The sequence below is a fragment of the Schistocerca piceifrons genome, chromosome 6, assembly GCF_021461385.2.
Source record: "Schistocerca piceifrons isolate TAMUIC-IGC-003096 chromosome 6, iqSchPice1.1, whole genome shotgun sequence".
Lineage (NCBI taxonomy): Eukaryota > Metazoa > Arthropoda > Insecta > Orthoptera > Acrididae > Schistocerca > Schistocerca piceifrons.
This window is the reverse complement of record NC_060143.1, coordinates 555,629,199-555,648,727: the sequence shown is the minus strand read 5'-3', so window position 1 is coordinate 555,648,727 and position 19,529 is coordinate 555,629,199.

Sequence of the window (19,529 nt, the reverse complement as noted above, 5' to 3'; positions counted from 1 at the left end):
CCATACCCTCAGCCGGTAAAGTCATGGTTACAGTCTTCTGGGACGCTGAAGGGGTTATTCTGTTCGATGTCCTTGCCCATGGTCAAACGATCAACTCTGAAGTGTATTGTGCTACTCTTCAGAAATTGAAGAAACGACTTCAGCGTGTTCGTAGGCACAAAAATCTGAACGAACTTCTTCTTCTTCATGACAACGCAAGACCTCACACAAGTCTTCGCACCCGAGAGGAGCTCACAAAACTTCAGTGGACTGTTCTTCCTCATGCACCCTACAGCCCCGATCTCGCACCGTCGGATTTCCATATGTTTGGCCCAATGAAGGACGCAATCCGTGGGAGGCACTACGCGGATGATGAAGAAGAATGTTTCAGAAAAAAAATGTGTTGCATTACTTATTGAACTGCCCTCGTATATAAAAGGACGTTAATTTAAAATGCCGTTTGCCGAAAATAACATAGAAATTTACAAACTTATTGGAAATTCACATATTCAAGTCAAAGAGGTTTGTGGTTGCAAATATAAAATAATCGATACGTTACGTAAGTGTTTCAAGTTGCCAACGACCAAGTTGGGTGATCTGATGAGTAACAGAGTATCCAGCGTGGTAAGGCCATCGGCACCGTGGTTTGTACAGTTTTCATAAGATACACGAAAGCTATTTCACCCTTATGTTAACCTCACATAGTTAAAGTAATAACATTGTACAGTGTTTGACATTATATGTAGAGAAGAATCGATTATTTTCTGCTTCTTGTAGTGGAAAAAACGACTAATATAGTAATAATAATCCCAGTGTCCGCCCTACTTTCGCTATCACTGAGTGAACGTCTTGCCCCTAATAACATTAATATAGTAATGACGCTGCAAGCTCATGGCGCATCGAATTTATAACTAAAAAGATAAGTGCTATTTCGTTACAGTTAGCAGAAATGAAAATTAGTTTTCATACATTAATCTGAGGCCGCAACTTTTGTTAAAATTCGAAAATAAAACACGAGTTAACTATTGTACATAACATATGCTAACTTATACTTAATTTAACAGCAGGGAAGAAGAAAGTTGTCTTCGTTGATTTAAAAACCATCTGGTTTTCTGTCTCGCATATTTATTGATCTCAAGTACTTCCAGTAGTACAATCTACCTGCTGTTCTTAATGTTACGAAAAATTGACAATCAACATCTTATCAGTAGTTTTCTGTCAAAATATTTTCTGCAAACGTTCAATTCCTTATTCATGTCCCCAACCTCTCTCATCGTTCAAGAAGAAGTTCCTAAAAATGGCAACGGAAGATATATTACTCACTGTTTTACAGACCACAGTACAAAAGTGGAAGTGGAAACTATAACGTTACCAAAAAAGCAAAACGAAAAGAATAAACACGTATTACAGGATACGCTGGAAATTTAAGGAATTTAGCAATGTATAAAGCCCAAGCGACATTTCGAACAAAACCTGAAAAACTCCATAATAGAAATTAGAGATCGAAAGACGTACAAGTGTGCTATTGTTTCCTAAAAGAGAAGATAGTAATGACCTACAGCAAATTATGAAAACTAAGCAATGGAGCTGCTTGCACAGATTGCAAATTTTGTCAGTACTTACTGCATTTCCAAAACATTTCAAGTGAGCATAGAAATGTGTTTAACTTGCTGTTGTTGTGGTCTTCAATCTGAAGCCTGGTTTATTATAACTCTCCCTGCCAATGTACCCCGTGGACAGTCTGTATTCTTTCATGCAGAACCTCTTTAGTTCTATTTTTCCGAAACTCTACTTCAGTTACATTTCCTCATGCTTACAAGAAACTATCACATACAGATATGAGATTCTTTTCCAGAATACGGCCTCTAATGGCTGTTTCTAACGATTTCTGCTGGTAAAACAAAACAAATTAAAGAATTAGGTAATACGCTATATTTTGAACCGCAAAAATAGAATGCTCGTGATGCTCTGCAGTATAATAGTGAGAGCTTTAAATAAAACAACACCTTTGCCACAAAGTTATTATTTACAAAAATTAATTTAAATTACGTAAGAAAGATTTTTGTGACATTTGTCTGACAGAATTCGGTATTATTGTTTCATATTTGTCGCGGTATCAGGATGCAGGGATCCTGATACAAAACCACAAAACTTCGATATGCTGTTCTATCAAGCAGTATCACCACACATTCGTAACCACCAATACATTCCATCACTCATTAACGTAGCCTCTGGTAGTCTGATAATATCGTTCTATGACCACAAACCGACAACCACCAATAAATTCTGTCACTTATTAACATTACCACAGGTAATCTGATAGTATTTTGCTGTGATTAAAACTTGCACGAGGCAAAAAATCAGATTTCATTGAATTCGTCAAATATGCGTTGGATATGGGTGGTCTAGTTGACCCAAGCACTCAAACTACTCTTGGTGGAATCTGTTCCTACATCACTTTCGCTCGTCGCCTGACCACTCATCCCAATCTGACATATATTTTCCATAACATCTCCCTATATAACCGAACAGAGCGTATCGCAGACACAATGCGTATCCAAGACACAGAACACACTTTTTATTAAATTAGTGATCACATTAGTAACTTTACTGCATTCTAAACAATGGTATCCTACATAAATTCAAATATAAAAATGACAAGAAAGTCATATACTTGCTTCACAAAAATCCTAAATACAACAGAATATTCTGCTGTATGTGTTCATTAGAATTCTGTGTCACAAGCCATTCGATGTTCCTTACTGTGGCCTGAGTACAAATTCTGAAGTAACGTATGTTCGGAGCAAAAAACATTGCTATATGCTAGAGGAAATAAGCATATTCCGATCAACGAAGATTCAAGCGAAACCTCTGGTGATAGACGTGTCACGATTTCTTCACAAACAATATCTTATAAATTGTAAAGCCACGTGCAAAGTTAGAATCCGAGACCCTGTAGCTACTTGCCATAATAATTAGGTTACGACCTTATAAAATACCATCGAAAATATGTGATGGGCTTGAGGAGAACTTCATTATTAAAACAATGTGTGTTATCCTCTCGCCAGCCAGAGTGGCCGCGCGGTTCTAGGTGCTGCAGTCTGGAACCGCGCGACCGCTACGGACGCAGGTTCGAATCCAGCCTCGGGCATGGATGTGTGTGATGTCCTTAGGTTAGTTAGGTTTAAGTAGTAAGTTCTAGGGGACTGATGACCACAGCGGTTAAGTCCCATAGTGCTCAGAGCCATTTGAACCATTTTTTGTTTTCCTCTAAAATGAATATATCACTGAATGTACTCCAAATTAGCGCGGTGGACCCCCTAATGTCCTCAACTCATTTGAAAAATTCATCAAGCAATTTATTCTCAAACACCCGGTGTCGTTTATACGATAGTATCGTCGCCAGATGATTTGAAGGAAAAATCAGGTCAATCTGGAAAAAATGAATATATCACTGAATGTACTCCAAATCAGCTCAGTGGACCCCCTAATGTTCTCAACTCATTTGAAAAATTCACCAAGCAATTTATTCTCAAACACCCGGTGTCGTTTATACGATAGTATCGTCGCCAGATGATTCGAAGGAAAAATCAGGTCAATCTGGAAAAAATTACACTTGGTCTACAGCTCTGTATAAAAGTGAAGTCTCTAAGATATCCACATTAAGGAAAGGTCATTTCACCCTCGAATGAAATATTGATGATGGGGCTCGCCATTGTCGCATTCCTCGGCAATCTCTCGGAAATTCATTGCTGCGCATGATCAACCAGTCTGCAGCTGTATAGTCATGACGGTCCTTATTTTATATGATACAGAAACCACCGTCTCACACGGGTACCTTTGTTCGTCGCAGATCCCAGAGTGTGAAGTACGAGACTGTCGCTGGTCCAGGAACAGTGGCCATTGAACTGTCGAAATATGGAGAATGGTCACATGAACCGATGATTTGGGAGGCAAGTAGGTATGTACAGGCGTGTCGGGGTACTATTACGTACGTTACTCAAAACACTTATCTCTAGCTTACTAACTTTGACAACAAATTACATTTGCTTCCATGATTTAGCTTTTGAGTAAGGGGTAATTTACAAAAAAAAATTATTAATAAAATTTTTATTTAATTTATACTAACAAAACCTAGGCCATGTTGGAGAAACCTGGAAGGCTTCTTTTTGATGTTTTTTCCTTGTTTCTTATTCTCGCCTCAGGGTTTTTCTGGTACTTTTGATGTGCCATGTTTTGCGTTTAGTGACACTGCTGCTGGCACCTCGTCTTCTGCTTGTGGACCGTTAAGCTGTCAGATTAGAGCTGCCCTGTTAGCTGTCAGATGTGCTCGAAGAATGCAGGACAGCAACTGATTTAGAAAGGACTGGCTGAAACATTGGCTAAAGCACCAGATTTGCCTGTACATACTTGCAAAATCCGTTTACAAATCGTGTTAACTGAATCTTCTATCGATTTTGGTAGAACAACATTATAATAAATGAAATGCACTAGTTTGCTTTTGTTCAACAGGGTTACTTTTATTGTGTTAACCGGTTTTGGGCTCACAAGACCATATGAAGACATTTACTGAATGTTGACACTAAACAAGTTACTATGTTTGTAAGCAACATTGGAAGAGAAGTTACACATCTACATTGAAGCGGAAACACACAGTAAGTAGCATCTTTGAAAAAATTGAACAGTAAATAGATAAAACTAAAAATGGAGTGGACAAAACGTTAACACAAAATAGGAACAGCATGCCTAGATAACAATTTCTATTAATAAACAAAACTAATAAAATAAAGTTAATATGTGACAAGGCTACTTCAGGAGGTATAAAACAAGGAGAGTGATAGACAAACTAGTTAAAAGAAGAAAGAATTATCAATGTAACTACAGAATAATAAGGAATTTAAGCAATATCAATGAGATAAACAGAAACGGTTAAATGCATAAAAATGGAGGAGTGTGAGGGAATATACTGTAAATGCAATCTTTAAGAGTGTGGTGGTACTGCAATTCAAAAGGTAAAAACGGCCGAACAGTACACAGATATAAAAGGAGCAAACAGGAAAAATGTTAAGATTATACTCAAAACTGTGACCATGTAACAAATTGCGTTAAATAAATAAACCAAGTAAAACTACAGTTTATATGGATTACATAGGCAAGTTCAATAAAATAAATTAATGAATACAGGAAATTAGAAATGTGTAGGAAAGTGTGTGGGAAGTAATGAAAAATAGAGACGATTATGTGAAGCTTAGGAGAGGGGAAGTGTTGACCTGTGTCTGCTCATTTAGGATTTGATCTGGGCTATGAGCTATATTGTTGTTACTTAATTTTCAGGGCTTCAAGCAGGTTGTGTTTATGGTCGTTGTTTGCTAATCAAATCGTGTATATAGTTGGTGGATAAAGCTGATTTGAGAACAAAAAATGAGATTCCGTTAGTATTTCCCTGAACTACTACTGTGCGACAAGTTTAATTTATATGGAACATAGACAGAGAAAACCTTGGTTTCGTAGCAGGAAGTGAGCGAGGCAGCGCTCTATCAGATGCGCACACTTCCTGAGTCAGCCAATCGAGTCAGGGATGTGAGTGCTATGTACTACAGCACTTATTCCGAACTCCACATTAGATTAATTTTTGTTTCTCAGCCAAATAATAACCGATTTTAAAAATTCAAAAATATAGCATGATATGCATAAAAATGCTATCCACAGAAATAATAATAAATTCAATCGGATATCATCTTCTACCATGCACGATTATGTAAGCAATAGTTTGATTCGGCATTTATTCACTGAATGTGACACACAAAGATTCATCGTCGTTTTCTTATTGGTCAGTACATTAGACATTCTGTAGCATGATACGATAGAAAAGGAAGAGTCAGAGCTCTGATTAGTTTTTCCATTAGTTTCAAACATGGCAAAAATGAATAAGTGAAACTCTGAAGATATGGGAATCTTCTAATATTTTAGTCTTTCTTGCTCTAGCTCGAGTGAATATTCTGGAGCACATCTAACCGCAGCAATAGAGATTTCCAGTGATTAAACAATTTTGTCTTACTTACGAGGTGTGGTCATATCTTCAACACATGCTTGATTATGGTCAGCCCACTGAAAAATAACACATGAGAACTCCAAGTAAAAGTTACAGTACTATCCCTTTCAGATATAACTTTCTTCTAATCTTTAAAGAACCCACCAAGCAAGTCCAGTATAAAAAGTGCTTAATTTTTTCTTACATGTTATCTTCTCGTTATTGAGAATATGACCTTCCATGGTTAACTCGTTGGCTATGTCAGTTGTCAATTTCGCATACATACAAAATATTGTTTCTTTTCTTTATGGCGCTGATCTCAGCCAGCTTTGTCACATACTTGTCAATCAATTTTTTGTTGGATTTTCCATCATACGTTGGGTAACCTGTAACATCAGCTCCAATAATACTGAAGCACATGTACAGTTGAGCATGATTAGGATGAACGCAACCATCTCCAATTTTTGTGTTAATTGATGTATACCTTTTGGGAAAATTTAGATTGTTTCTAGTCTTCTATTTCACTGGGAATGAATAAAACTTATAGATTTTAATCATGTTTATTTAACAAGGATAAAATGTTATTGGAACATTTCTAAAACAATTGTCACACAAGCACCACTGAAGTCAATTACATTATCATTTCCATCAGTTGCAGTTATTTATATTTCCAGAAAAGCATGTATCGTGAATGGTACATATCCAGAATAGTATGTTTCTAAATCCTGAATAGTACCAGGCAGCTGCTGTGTACTGACAGTAACAACAGGGAAGTACCTAATTTAGTGACATTTTATGAGTTCCTATCTGTGTGCTTTGGTAGTTAAGTTTTTGTATTTCTGCGTGTTAATTCAATATCTACTAGACACAGTTCCCAATTTTTCGTTTGTGTGAGAAAGTAAACTCATTTAGTGTCATTTTACTAGTACGTAATCAGGCGTGAATTATTTAGTCTTATCTGTGTACTTTGGTAGTTTAATTTATGAATCGCTGCATGTTAATCTAATTTATTAGACACAGTTATTGTGTTTTCGTCAGTATCGAGACTTGAGTTTCGTAGCGCCGAAGCCGTTTGTCCGTTTGTTTTGAAAGGTAGTGATCGCTCGTTAGCATTAATCAGTCAGGCAGCAGCCACCAGACAAGACAGACCAGCAACAGGGAAGTAGCTGATTTAGTGACAATTTACGAGTTCTTAACCAAGAGCGAGTTATATAATTTCTTCGTTTCAATTTAATATTTACTAGACAAAGTTCTCACATTTTCGTTTGTGTCGTAAAATAAACCGATTATGTGACATTTTACAATTTCCAAACAAACAGCTACTTATTTAGTCTCACCTGTGTGCTTTGATGGTTTAGTTTTTGGATCTCTGCGTGTTAACCCTCACATTATCAAGTGGGGTATTCTGAATACCCCAGGTTGATTTTTTCCCTATAATAATGTTATCTGAAGGGCCACATGCCTGTGGTTTCATGACTTTGTACTAAGATGATTGACGTTGGATTCGCACTCACGACTGTCTAATCTTTTTGGCTTTATCATTGTTATTCAAGTCATTTATTGGTGGGATTGTGACACTAGCTCGCTTGATATGAAACGTCTTATTTTCTTATTCGTAGCAAAAGAAGATTTTGGGAAATATATCTGTCATTTATCTTCTTTGTTGAGTTTTGCCATATATCCAATGTTTGTTATTGTTGCTGGTTACTATTGTTGTGTTGAATTTGACGTTCACTGTTGAGCTGACATTACATGAGTCAGTATTTCATCTGCAAGTGAGGATGTCCAAAGGACTTTCTAGCGACGAGATAATGGAAATTCTATAAAATTCTGATGTCAGTGACGATGAAAATGAATGGAACATTGATAATGAACTGAATGAATATATGGAACCTCTTGACACAGACCATAAGCCGGCCGGTGTGGTCGAGCGGTTCTAGGCGCTTCACTCTGGAACGGCGCGACCGCTACAGTCGCAGGTTCGAACCCTGCCTCGGGCATGGATGTGTGTGATGTCCTTAGGTTAGTTAGGTTTAAGTAGTTCTAAGTTCTACGGGACTGATGAGCTTAGATATTGAGTCCCATAGTGCTCAGAGCCATTTGAACCATTTGAACCACAGACCATATCATACCCTCAGATGAAGCTGATGATAAAAACTATCAGAAGACACTACACACTCACGAGAACAAGTAGAAGAAGAAGAAGTGGACTATGAAGAAGAAGAAGACGAAGTCACTGGAGATTTGTTTGTTTCAAGAAGTGGACTACAATATTCTAGTGAACCACCAAAAGGTGGGCGGCGTCGACGTCGCAACGTTTTCAACGTAACACCTGGCCCAGTGAATGATGGAAAAACAATCAAAACAATAACAGAGTCATTTTTATTATTTTTCTCACCGGAAATCGTGAAAATAATTGTAGAAGAAACGAACAGGGAAGCAAAACGAGTAATATCTTTGTGGAATGCAGCTCATTCTTCGAACAAAATGACATGGAGAGATATAAATGCCACTGAAGTGTACGCTGTATTAGCAGTTCTAATAGGCGCTTGTCGAACTCATGGACAACGCACAAGTGCTTTCTATCTGTGTTGAGGTAATGTTGCCTTTCGGCAATCATTCTTTTCTGCTCCCATGTCAAGAAACAGATTTTTGTCTATACTAAAATTCTTGCGATTTGACAACAGAGACATAAGAGCACAGAGAATTGAAGAAACCAAGAACAAGCTACAAGCCGTCAGGGTGGTGTTCGACAGATTTCAGTCTAACATGTGCAAGAACTACTATCCTTATAAACATGTGACTATTGATGAACGTTAGCAACGTACCGAGGAAACTGCCGTTTTCGGCTTTATATGAACAGCAAGCCTGGCAAGTATGGCATTAAAGTTTGGGTTTGTGCTGATGTGAAGACATCTTACTTATTACGGATCCAAATTTACACAGGAATGGTGAACAATACCCTGGAAGTGAATCAAGGACAGAGAGTTGTTTTGGATCTGATGGAACCATTTCTGAATAACGGTCATGGTGTAACAACTGATAATTCGTTCACCAGTTTTCCATTGGCTGCTGAACTACTAAAACGAAACACGACATTGGTTGGTACCTTGCGTTCCAGTAAGAAAGAGATTCCGAAGGAATTCTTGCCAGACAGAAAGAGAGAAGTTCACTCTACAATGTTTGGCTTCACAAATGACTTGATCGTAGTTTCGTATGTTCCAGAGGAGGGAAAGGCAGTAATACTACTCTCTGCTCAGCATAATGAGAGAAAAGTGAGTGGTTAAGAAAGTGAACACAAACCCGAAATCATACTGCACTACAACAACACCAAAGGGTCTGTAGATAATGGGGGTTAAATGACAAGAGAATACAGTTGTTTTAGAGGAACGAGGCGGTGGCCACTAAGAATATTCATGGAAATGATAGATATTGCTGCACTGAATGCATATATTCTGTACACTGAAAGAATTCCTGAATGGCAGAAGAATAACCGATGCTGGCGTAAACTGTTCACGACTGAACTGGCATTTGGAGTCAGCAAAGGCAACAAGGAAGAAAGAGCGAAACATATTAATGGTCTCCATAATGATGTGCAAAATGCACTGAAAGCTTGTGGTATTGCAATTCCTACAGCAGTGATCCCGACCCAGTGTTCCAAGTTACCAACGCCACAAAGATGTCAAGATTGCAAGGGAAACGAAGATCGGAAAACAAGATTCTCTTGTGTAACCTGCAAGAAACCTGTTCGTAATATACACAGAAAAGAAACTGTTACTGTGAAGTGCATACAGTGCAAAAAATTACTTGACTGAAAAGCTGAAAAATGTCTTTTGTTATTTTACTGAGTGACTGTTGAGGTATATAGATTATTAATTTTCTGTTCGTTGAGTACTGAATTTAGTGAAAGATATAAAAATTTTTGGTACGTTGTATGTGTGATCTAATTAAATACTTCTAACTACCTGAAAAGCTGTTTTTCAATACTAAATACACCCATTCAATGGAAATAACGAAATCTGAGAACAAATAAATCTTTTGGGGTACTCCAAATACCTCGCTTGGTAAAATAGAGGTGTATAAAAGCTTGGTAACGGGTGGTTAATCAAATTTACTGGACACACTCTTGCATCTTCGTCAATGTGTATACTAGTATTCTGCAGCGCATGTCGAGAATCCTTCCTTTGTCTGTGTAGTGTAGTTTTCCATGGTCTTTAGCATGGAGAGACACTGTGAATGTTGTGTGTGGATGCGAGCCGAGTTGGTGACACATCGCTCTCAGCTCCAGCTTGGCTTCGGTTACACAGCTTTAGGATACAGTAGATGGTAATCACTGTTGTGGACCAGCTGTGGGGATCCAACGGACGTCCACCGCGACCCACCAGTCCACCAATCGGTCTGCACCAGTGGACAGCCCAATTACTGGTTGCATTGACGTTGACCAAGCATCTGTGGTAGAGTGGGAGGTCGGCTGAGGGCGTGGCAGGGGCCGAACGTAAGGCCTCGCTTAGTCTAACAAACAGGTTCCAGGTGATGGCTCTGGCTGACACAATCCTTGAGCCAAGTGCAATCGTTTCTCCTGTTTCAGAATAAAACCTTCGAACCTGCAAGATCTGGGAAGTTGTAGAGGGTGGTATTATTGTAGTTGGGAGCTCCAATGTTAACCACATTTTAGAGACCCTTAGGGACCTGGCTGCCATGCTGGGAAGAAAGTCATCGTGCACTCCGTGTGCATACTGGATGGAGTCATTCCAGATGTAGAACGGTTCTTTCAGGATGCCATGAAGAGCACAGGGTGCTGCCAACTGCAGGTGATGGCACACGTCAATATCAGTAATGTGTGCTGCTTTGGATTGGAAAAGACTCTTTCTCGTTTCGAGCAGCTATCAGAAGTGGTAAAGGCTGCCTGTCTTGCTTGCGATATTAAAGTAAAGTTTACCATTTGTAGCATAGTCGACAGGAGCGATTGTGGGATAGTGGTACGAGATCTTAGTGGAGGATCTGAATCAGAGACTCAGACCTTGCTGTGGTTATGTAGGCTCCAAACTGCTACAGTTGAACCACAGTGGTTTCTGTTTCCACTATTCAGGTCAAGGGAGTCCATTACACACAGGAGGCGGCTACATGTATGGCAATAGCTGTGTGGCGGGGTTTGGGGGTTTTTAGGTTAGAAGATTTTGGTGAAACACGAAAAGAGCTCCAGTCTCCAAGGGAGCAGGCTGAACACAGGGAGAACGTATATCTAGGAACCATCAGTAGAACAGTTGTAAACTGTCGTTGCTATGTGGCGAAAGTACCAGAGTTCCATGTGCTAATACAAAGCACTGATGCTCAAATAGTTATAGGCAGTTAAATCTTGCTGAAGCCTTGGGTAAGTTCAGCCGAAGTTTTCGCGATGGACCTAATGATGTGCATAAAAAATAAGTTAAATACAGTTAGCGGTCTTGTGTTTGCTGTTGTTAGAAGTAGTTTATCTTGTAGCAAGGTCGAAGTACATAGTTCCTGCGAGTTAGTATGGATAGAGGCCATTCCTGGCAACTGGAATAAAATAATAACTCGATCCTCTTACCAATCTCCCAACCGAGATGATAAAATTGTTGAAGGTCTCAAAGGAAACTTGGGTCTCATTTCAAATATGAATCTGACTCATACAATTACCACTGGTGGTGACTACAATTTACTTTTGATATGTTGGCGAAAATATATGTTTCAATCCAGAGGTATGCACAGAACTAAATTGTGCTAAATGGATTGTCTGAAATTTATTACCAGCAATTAGTTTATGAGCCCACTCGAATAGTAAGCGGTTCTGAAACCACATTTGATCTCCTAGCAACAAATAATCCTGAACTAACAACGAGCTTCAAAACTGAAACAGGGAATTAGTGAACACAGGCTTATCGTAGGCAAACTGAATACCATAATTCTAGAATCCTCCAAAAATAAACAAAAAATGTGTGTGTTCAGAAGAACAAATAAAAATTGTCTTTGCGCCTTCCTTCTAAATTAACAATGTAAGTGTGAATTAGCTGTGACTAGAATTCATAGTAGCAGTATCAAAAGGAAGTGAGAACTTTATACCAAATAAATTAATGCACGACGAAGATGATCACTCTTGTAACGCATAACAGGTCAGAACACTGTTGCGGAAACAACGAAAAAAGCATTCCAAATTTAAGCGAACAGAAAATTCCCGAGATCTGTGATCTTTTACAAAAGCTCGAAATTAGCATGGGCTTCGATGTGAGATGCTTATAGTAGTTTCCACAAGGAAACCGTATCTCGAAATCTGGCAGAAAATCCAAAGAGAGTCTAGTCATATGCAAAGAATGCTACCGGCAAGCCTTCTCTGGGCGATAGCAACGAAAATACTTTCGGCAAGAGTGCTGCTAAAGCAGAATTACTTAATGCCGCCTTCCGAAATTCATTCACCAAAGAAGATGAAGGGAATATTTCCGAATTCGAATCAAGAACAGCTGCCAACATGAGTAAGTTAGAGGTACATGTCCTCAGAGTAGTTAAGCACCTCAAATCATTTAATACAGCAAGTCTTCCGTTCCAGACTGTATAGCAATTAGGTTCCTTTCGGAGTACACTGATGCAGTAGTTCCATACTTAGCAGCCAAATGCAACCGCTTGCTCGACCAAAGTTGCAAAGCAATGGAGCAGGTGAAACAAGGCATCATAGGATTAGGTTTTAATGTTCTGAAAGCTATTGGAGGAAATAGAGAAGATGGAAAACAAATGTTTCCTCACTACCATTATCTTGAAGCATTTGATGACAAACCAGCAGTTGAGCACTATGATACTGATAAAAGAGATTATGTGCTCAATGCATCAGAAATGCAGGATTTAATGAAGAAATGTTGAATGAATGTTAGATAAGCCAGGAGAATCAGTTATATATTTTGAGTTAGACAGTACAGCATATATTGATGATGGTAAAAATACTGTGGAAACAGATTGTATGCTGTGTGAATGGAGTGATGGGTTAGGAAACAACTGTATTAAAACTTGGGCATCGACTGGACCTAAAGGTTACTATTTTGAGAAAAATTATAAAAATACTGTGATGAAGATTAATGGGTTTACTTTAAATTATAAGAATATTCAAAGGTTGAATAATGAATCTGTGGTAAGATTGACTGAGAATGAAGTGAAGGGGAAGATACAGTTCAACCGGATAACCAAAGATGTTAAAACAAAAAATTTAATCAAAAATGAAGTTACATAAGAATTATTATTTCAGTACGATAAAAGAGAAGTTCCATAAGGTTATGATTGCCTTGTAGATATTACAAAAATAGTGGGCTAGGAGCAGATGTTTTATATAGCATTAGTGGATGTTAATATCTGAATACTAGATATGGTGAAAAAGTCTGTATAACTAGTAAGAGTCTTTCAGCAGACAAATATTTGAAATTAATAACTAACTGGAATTTTCAATGTTTTAGAAGATGGAAACGTTCAACTGAGATACAGTGGAATGAAGAAAGCGAAAAATAATAATAAAAATTTCATGATTCGGAATTTTTAATATGAATTCAATTAAAATTTTACTTTGGCTTATTTGAAGAAAAATATGTATTGGTTACTAATGGAATTTTATGTGTTTTATATGGCATTCCAGATGGAGAAGGAATTCTACCGCTAGACTTACTAAAAATGAAAATAAACAAAAAATAAAGTAAACAAAAAAATAATTATAAACTAAAATAAAAAGTACAATATATTGTACCTAAATCTGGTCATTTGTCTGCTTACAAGAAGTAGGCTTGCAAAAAATGTACTGGGTGGTTGACTGTTTTGTCACGCTATGCACTCTGCAAGCCACCGTGGCTGTGAATGTTCCCACTTCTATTCCCATCAGGTAAATATCTATGACATACAATCAGAGTGCAACCTTCTGTGAGTTTACTTATCCAAAGTGGTTAATAAGTGTTAGACAAAAGCCTTGGTCCTAATTAAAAAAATAATAAAGCAGCAGCATTAATGCGGTTTTCACACAGGTTCAGCGTCGGTGATGATTCATCAAAATATCTAGCGAACTAAAATTCTTAAGAAAAATTCCATATTTTCTGCATTTCTACGCCGAACACGAGGATCTTACAGTTACTGAAGGCTCCTGTCGGCTACACCCGCTGCAGTAACGCAATCCGATTTTCCTTACCACGAATTTTTAGTGTAAATTACTGTTACGCTACGGTACTCTGTATCAGAGATGTACTACGTCTTTCCACTGCTTCTTGTTGTCGAGGTCTTAGCTAGGCGTCCGACGTGTCAGTTACACTCGTATCCAAGTAAAGTCCGCCACATACTTTCCTGTAAGCTACAGCGTCGTCAGTGAACTACCTGAGAGTGCTAAATCTTTTACAGATGTATTGAGGAAACGGTTGGCCCTAATTTGTTGCCGTCCGCCGTGGCCGAGCGGTTCTAGGCGCTTCAGTCCGGAACCGGGCGACTGCTACGGTCTCAGGTTTGAATCCTGCCTCGGGCATGGATGTGTGTGATGTCCTTACGTTAGTTAGGTTTAAGTAGTTCTAAGTTCCAGGGGACTGATGAACTCAGATGTTAAGTCCCATAGTGCTCAGAGCTATTTGAACCATTTCAACCTAATTTGTTTCTCTGTGACTGTCCACTGTTATCAGTCATGACCATTCAAATCAGTGGGCAACTCATTATTTGTTTTGGAATGGAATGATCTATCGTGCCAGTAGCAGAAATTTTGGAATGGTACCACAATGAACCCTAATACGGGGACGTTTAGAGTCACTTAAAAAAAAAAAAAAAAAAAAAGGAATATCGCGTACGATATTTGAAAATTTGCAGATCTTAGGAAAGATATTACACACAATGTCACCAAACTGCAAAATAAGGATATGTAGAACCTGCTTAAATAAAGTAAAACTTGACAAAACTATATACTTGTTCTCGGTTTCGTCTTTTCTTAAAATACTACTGCCACAAGACAACATAACAAAGCAGCTGTAATAAAGAGTGTCGAATGTGTTTTCATTCCGTAGAGCTAATAATCGTAATTTCCGGAGTCACTCTGTGCACGGTATTATACAAGCGAATTCTGCGCCCGCCATCTGGCGAATACGGCCTGGAGATCTCGGCGAACTCCTCACATATTCGGCATTTGGGGACCTCTCGATGTAAGCTCATCAAATGCCACATCTTTGGTGCCGTTACTGAAACGAAGCACTAGCTTGCCAATAAGTCTACATTCAGGCAGCTGGCGCATTTATGCCGCCGAAAGAATCTTCGAATAGTATGGAAAGGGGATCCTCTCTAGGTATTTCATCTATATCACCACCCCATAGGCGATGTTGATGACTTCCTCCTATGCGGTGACACTTCACTAGGACGGAATCGATTCAACTCCTCGCAAGATCCCGTCAGTTTACTAAACCTCCTGAAGTGTCTCAGTCGAGGTAGAAAATCTCTAGAACAACGTACAAGAGGCGTACGACTGGCCTGCTTTTCCACCAGGTATTTGCAGATATTAGGGCAGTTTATCCTGGAATTATCCTACCCAGCCGTTGCGCAGGATTTCCTCCTACCTGTTTTGCCGTGAACGTCTTGTGTTAATATCCCTCGCAGAAGCTGTAGCAGCGCCATCGATTTGTCCGTAAAGTGCAGTTCTGTACCCTACAATAGTAAGTGACAGTGCAGCTAGCTATATTATTTGAAAAACGTCTGTGACTGCCATTACTACATTTTTATTTGGGAGAACACCTCAAAATGCTAACAATGAAACAATATACCACTTATTAACTCAAAACCAGTAGTGCGTTCACCATAAGAATGAACTTGATGTAAATATTACATGATGTATTCTTCCGCACTTGTGGAAGTCTCCTTAGATTTCGTTTCATATGGAGAGGAAAACAAGCTACCCTGAGTATAGTCAAATACGATAACAAGGATACGTTGTGTGCTGTGCGTTATGCGAACATCGACTCAACGATAATGCGGGGAAACAGCCTTAACAGCTGGTCCAGCTAACAAGCAGTGATATAAACAGCTGCAGTTAAGACGTAAATTGGGACGATCAGAGAAACAACATAGCTTCGAAGGCCATTTACATTTAGTGTGGAATGAAGTGTTTTACGGTAAACTTAGGCAATATGTTTTTCTTCGGGAACGATACCGTATGGCCGTGCGGTTAAAGGCGCTGCAGTCTGGAACCGCAAGACCACTACGGTCGCAGGTTTGGATCCTGCCTCGGGCATGGATGTTTGTGATGTCCTTAGGTTAGTTAGGTTTAACTAGTTCTAAGTACTAGGGGACTAATGACCTCATCAGTTGAGTCCCATAGTGCTCAGAGCCATTTGAACCATTTGAACGAGACCGTAAACATAAGCTCTCGTTCATAGCTAACAACCTAGCGTAATTAGGAACAAGAGTTATCAAAATTCCTAACTTAGACGCAGCTGACAAAGTAATTTTTCTGCGTGAGCTTTGCGTAAAAGCAGGGATTTTACCGTGTAATTAATAGTATTGAAGCCAGTGAGGGTGCTACTTGCAGTTAGTCATCTGGTAATTGCTGAACTCCTTCCGGATCCGAGAAATACACATCAATACTGTAATTGTTACCTAATACTTTGATAACGAGGCGATCAACATCAGAATCCACGAAGCCATCTCTTTTTATGACGTGCTGTTCTCCATCAGGCCTCTATCAGGCAGTGACGTATGACAAAGCTTCGTACATCGGTTACAGTACGTCTAGCAGCTTAAATGCAGAATTATTTCTCACGACGAATCCCTGAACTTGGCTCCAGATTACTTTTATTGGGTTCACATTGCAGTGGTACAGGGGCAGCTGTGACAATAAAGCATTTGCACGGTGTGGTTGATGAAGTGAAAATTGTTATTCATTTTTCAACTACGCTTATCATTCTGACTCGTCTGAGACCATATGTAAACAATATAAATAAATAGTATTTGAGTCTTTTTATTTTTGTAACAAGAATTTAGTTTATAGTATCTTCTTAACTGAAATAATCTTTATTAAAAGTCTTCCATAAAATGCTAATAATTTAGAAATATTTGCAATGAAAATTGTAATTTAATGTGCGACGTGTAATTAGGAATAGGAAGACGTGTGGTTTTCATAAACAATTATGAGATATATGCTAATTATCATATATTTGATGAATTTTATTCTTAATTATGTAGATATTCGAAATGCACAAAAACAAAAATAAAAGAAAACAAATCGAGGTTCGAACCACTGATTTATAGAATACACATGTGCAATTCTCTAACGCTACCCGTTCAGCCACACATCTCGTTGCCAGAAACGATTGTACTTTATTAAAAATGTTTCTCGGAAACCTCTAAAGCCGATTTTCTCTGCAAGCTTGTGGAAGATGTTTGAAGAACAACTTGTTGCTCACCAGTTATTAACAGTGTTGCACACGTTTGTTTCACCACGGAGCACAAAGAGCGACAATCATTTTCACAGTACTTATGGACAGCTAAACAATCAGAGCACAATCATCGGTTACAGAGACTGCTACTATACACGAAGTTTCAAATAAATATTACGTGGCTAGAGTATGCTTAAGACAAAATCGTTGATAGCTATTAATACATTAGATTAACTTAAGGTTTCATTTACCGTGACACTGAAACAAGATATCTAATACACACATAGGTCCGTCATCCAAGAGAGGAATAACACCAGTGTACGTGTGTTACGGCACCTGACCAATCACCGCGTCTGTGATTGTTATATCAGGTTTATTATTATGATGAACGAAGTACAGCACTTTTCGAGGGCATGGTCGTTCGACAGAACTCGCTTGGGAGGCACCCTATCGGCGACTGGTGAGTATGGCACGCAGTCGAGATCTCGTACTTATAATCGTGAAACATCGTAGCTCTTCGTACAACTTCGTTATTTTAAACCATATTCATCTCTTTATTGAAACAACTCGTTTCTTACGTAGGAACATAGGTGTAAGTACTTGTCACCGACAGGCTTCCTCAAGTACCTTTAGTGGAAAAGTGGCATTTATTAGTAAATATTTATTAAACAAAATCACTTCCTTCGCGCCAGAATGCCTGTGACTTCCCTACGTAGCGTGTGTTGATCAGCCCCAAATGGCTCTAATCGCTCTGAGCACTATGGGACTTAACATCTATGGTCATCAGTCCCCTAGAACTTAGAACTACTTAAATCTCACTAACCTAAGGACATCACACAACACCGAGTCATCACGAGGCAGAGAAAATCGCTGACCCCGCTGGGAATCGAACCCGGGAACCCGGGCGCAGGAAGCGAGTCAGCCCCAAATCTATGATATTTCCGAACCGGTGCAAATCTTGGTACTCGCGCCAGCCTCTCCCACTCGAGTGTTTGAGACAGGACGTCAAAAATTTAAAAATATCACTTTTTCAAAAGTACGTTAATCTTGTAGAGCATATCTTTCTGATGAGTTTCACATATAAAATTTACATGTTCGAGGAATTCACACAGCATTTTTCTATCGCACGTGACAGTATTTCGTTCTGTGAAATTCAAACGTGTATACTTTGTAACGAAAGTCATCAAACCTGCATTCAGGACAATGGAAAAATTAAAACGTCATGTGGTGCCCTCCTACTCCCAGTCCGCCGGTCTGACACACTAGCCCCTCTATAAAAAAAAATAAATAAAATAAAAAAAAATTAAAAAAAATGTTACCGGGACAGTAAGAACTCTCCAGTAAAATTGCACCCTTTACTGCCTATTAACTAATAACTTTCTCTTTTGTGTGACATAAAATTAAATATAGGAAATATAAAACCATATTAGTACAAATTTATGTGCCAACTACCTCCGAAAATGATGAAGAGATTGAAGAAATGTGTGATGCAATGAAAGAAATTATTGAGATAGTTAAGGGAGACGAAAATTTTATAGTCATGGGGCACTGGAACTCGATAGTAGGGAAAGGAATAGAAAAAAAAGTTGTAGGTGAATATGGACTAGAGGTAAGGAATGAAAGAGGAAGCCGCCTGGTAGAATTTTGCTCAAAGCATAACTTAATCAAAGCTAACACTTGGTTTAAGAATCATGAAAAAGGGTTGAGTACGTGGAAGAGCCCTGGAGGTTTCAGATAGATTATGTAATGGTAAGACAGAGGTTCAGGAACAAGTTTTTAAATTGTAAGACATCTTCAGGGGCAGATGTGGACTCAGACCACAATTCATTGGATATGAACTGTAGATTATAACTGAAGGCACTGCAAAAAGATAGGAATTTAAAGGGGTTGCACCTGGATAAACTGAAAGAACCAGAGGTTGTAGGTAGTTTCAGAGAGAGGGTTAGGGAACAACAGACAAATACAGGCGAAAGAAATACAGTAGAAGGAGAATTGTTAGCTTTCAGAGATGAAATGGCGAAGGTAGCAGAGGATCAAGTAGGTAAAAATGCGAGGGCTAGTAGAAATCCTTGGGTAATATCATGAATCAATGAAATGGATGAAAATAGACTGTGTTTTCCCACTGACGGCAAAGGCCT